This window comes from Octopus bimaculoides, chromosome 9 (genome assembly GCF_001194135.2).
Source record: "Octopus bimaculoides isolate UCB-OBI-ISO-001 chromosome 9, ASM119413v2, whole genome shotgun sequence".
NCBI classification, from domain to species: domain Eukaryota; kingdom Metazoa; phylum Mollusca; class Cephalopoda; order Octopoda; family Octopodidae; genus Octopus; species Octopus bimaculoides.
In genome coordinates this window covers 61,588,098-61,591,403 of record NC_068989.1, presented here as the reverse complement: position 1 = coordinate 61,591,403, position 3,306 = coordinate 61,588,098, and positions in this window count along the sequence as shown.

The window sequence follows — 3,306 nt, the reverse complement described above, 5'->3', positions numbered from 1 at the left end:
ATATATATATATATATATATATATAACGATTATTAGTCTAAGTAGATAAACTGAAACCTAGTACCTAGAGAAGAAGGTAGTTAATATTTTTTGATAAGGGCAGTCATACGAGCAAAAATTGAGATATATGGATGACTGCCAAAAAATCTTGCGTGGTAAGAGACATTAAGAATATCGGAAGAGGAGCTGAAGAAAGATAGTATTTACAATAGCTGAGCAATTATAGAGATGATATTATATTAGAGATGAGGTAATAGTAGAGGATATCATAGTGAGATAGTGAGACAAAGGGAGATTGAGATTGAGGGGAAAGTATGGAAAAGAAAGTGACTACGATAGGGAGAGAGAGGTAAGGTGCAAGATAACGAGAAGGAGAGTCTGTATAAGAGAGGGAGAGAAATAGAGAAATAGATAGATAGATAGATAGATAGATAGATAGAGAGAGAGAGAGAGAGAGAGAGAGAGAGAGAGAGAGAGAGAGAGAGAGAGAAAGGAAATTATTTCAGTAATGATAGTTATTTATTATTATTTTCCTTTTTTATGTGTAAGCCACTCTTTACAGAGTGATAAATATTTTCAAATACCTTTGTTTCCTACTGGAACTGAAATGTTCACGTCTGGATTATTCGGAAGTGATGAAATATTTCACTACTCACATTTGTCCTTTTACATTTATCTAAGATGTAATATGGCAGGGTTGTACTTATATAATCGTACTAAGCTGGAATCTGTGATCTATTTGTATTTAATTGATTTCTTTTTTTTTTAGGGGGGGGGGAGGGCTGTGTATATATCATTCCTGCTTGTAGAATTCTGATTGCTGATTAACTGGCAACAAATCGCGGAACAGATGTGTACGAAGTAAGATTTGGATCCATGCAGGCGTAAATTACAATGGTAATCTATAATTTGATGTAAAATTTCAGGTTTGTGATTTGTGGTTAGTGAGGCATTTAGTTCTGCTTGATTAAGATCTGATGTACAGTAACTTTTTTCTGCTCTGAAATACTTTATCATCAGAAGTCAAAGATGACGACCAGTAATGTTCTATATTTATGTCATGATTTAGTTTGAAAGAAACTGGATTATATGTTAGCGTTTACTTTCGCTTTAATGTCTTCCTTTGCTAATAAAGTTGTTTCCCTCGTTTGAACTGTCTTTGCTGAGGTCAACATTTTGATGAATTATTGTTTCATTTCACAAACAAAATTGAAATTACAAAACATATAAATATATAATTTTGCATTTTAAATACGTTGTAAGGAAAATCATCAGGGTGGTCAGAGGACATTGAGGATTACATTAGAATATTTATAGACTACACAGAATATACAGACATGTTTACTATGTGTGCATGTATATTGCATGTGTGTAAGTGTGTAGGCATGCGTTAAAATTATGCCTTTTGTTTCAATTCAATAAGCATAATAATAATAATAATAATAATAATAATAATAATAATAATAATAATAATAATAATAATAATAATAATGATAATAATCAAAATTATTGTAACAACAACAATAATCCTATATTATAGGATTACATATTTATGCATTTAGATATATGTTGTGGTGGTGTACTTAATATTCATATTTGGATTTACTCTATACATTTATGATTACGTGGATTTATTTGGTGTATTACGCCAGCAAAATTGATTTCATTGAGAGATTTATAGTATTTTTCTCTAAATTAAAATGTATAATCGTTAAGTATATTTTCCACTTAAATGTGGCTAACCCTTCAGGGTTGATGCTACTGTAGCTTGTAGACCCAGGAAGACATCTCCTACAGCTGGCTATTTCCACACTTTCTGTGCCCTATCAGTATTTGCAAAGGGAAGTCATCCTTCCCATCTCCAGCCTGACGTGATACACACGAACCCGGGTTTCTGGGTATTGAACCGTCATCATTGACAATCAGCGGTTGGCGACGTGAAGTGGTTCCCACTTACGCACTAAAGAAAGTTCTAAAATAATAAAATCTAAACATAAATTATTGAATTCTCAGAAAGAAAATATTTTAGCTTGTTACCACTAGCGGTAATTAGAGGGTTAATGTTAAACTGTAAATTGTTAGTATAGACATGTTACTTCTACTCGTAATGTGCCTTTAGAAATGAAAATTATAAGTATAAATGAGATATGAAATATGTAGTAATAGTTAAAGCACATCACATCTAAAGATCAACTGATTGGCTTGGGGAAGATGGATAATATATTTGTAACGATTAACCTAAATATAATTTTATAAAATTAAATAAATTTATTAAATAGATAATAAATGTTGCCAAACATTAAACTATTCTAATTTGTTGTGATTAACCTGGATATAATCTAGAAAATTAAATAAATTCATTAAACAGATAATAAATTAAACCTAACATTAAAAATACAGAAATAGTATAGTAATTATGTCTTAATTTAAAAATCAGACATAAGTTAAAATAATGGGAAATAACAAATATAAAAAACATATACTATATTATATAATTTTATATCATAAAATGGTTGAATTTCATTTGAATAATAATAGAGAACATGAACCTTTACTATATTTCGGATAATATAACTACTTTTAATCTAAGCATGGATGTTAACCATGCAAAGCATTACAATAAATAAAAATAATATATACTACATTACATTATGTAATATATTAATGGTTACTTAAAAATCGAAATTGACATTAACTGATTACCCATATAATATGATACATTTTGATTTTAATATAAATTTTAGGAAGATATAAATTAAAATTTAAATATAATTAGTATAATTTGATATAACTGTAATTACAAACCTAACACAATTTAATCATAAATAACATACGCTAATGTTATGCTAGATAATACAATACTTAAAAATCTGTTTAATATTAGTGGAAATAATAAAATTGAATGCAGATCCCTATTAATTAATCATATAACATTATACATTTTAATTTAGATACAAAGACTATAAATGAACAAAATTTTGATGACTTAATACACCAAATAAATATACGTAATAATCAAAAAGAAGTTTGAGGGACCAGGAGGGTTAGAGAAAGAGTTGAGCAAACGAAGTGCATGGTTGGTGTCATTGATGTTCGAGGGGAGGGAAGCCACTAGGGGGCAAGGACACGGTCAAGATATCTGGAGATGAGTTCAGTGGGGCAGTTGCAGGCGGAGACGATGGGGCGGCCAGGTTTGTTAGGTTTGTGGATTTTGTAGAGGAAGTAAATTGTGGAATTGTGAGGGGTTCGGACAATGAGGTTAGAGGCGGTGGGGGCGAGACGGGAGGAGGAGATGAGGTCATAGTG